The sequence below is a fragment of the Bombyx mandarina genome, chromosome 25, assembly GCF_030267445.1.
Source record: "Bombyx mandarina strain Sakado chromosome 25, ASM3026744v2".
In the NCBI taxonomy this organism is placed as follows: domain Eukaryota; kingdom Metazoa; phylum Arthropoda; class Insecta; order Lepidoptera; family Bombycidae; genus Bombyx; species Bombyx mandarina.
The window spans coordinates 5,987,830-5,988,048 of NC_143231.1; positions in this window are offsets into that span (position 1 = coordinate 5,987,830).

Sequence of the window (219 nt, forward strand, 5' to 3'; positions counted from 1 at the left end):
CGTTCTTATTTTATTTAACTAATTTACCTACACATGTGTAACAAGAAAATACTATTATTAATGTGTGGAAATACACGTCGTCTAATTAAAATGGTAGTTATTAAAAAATTTTTTATAATTGTATAGTATTGCACTCGGAGCTTAACGCACGAAGATTATACATATTATGTAGTTTTTAACGCGTCGGCGGAGACTCGTATTTACCAAGGTACCGAAGCC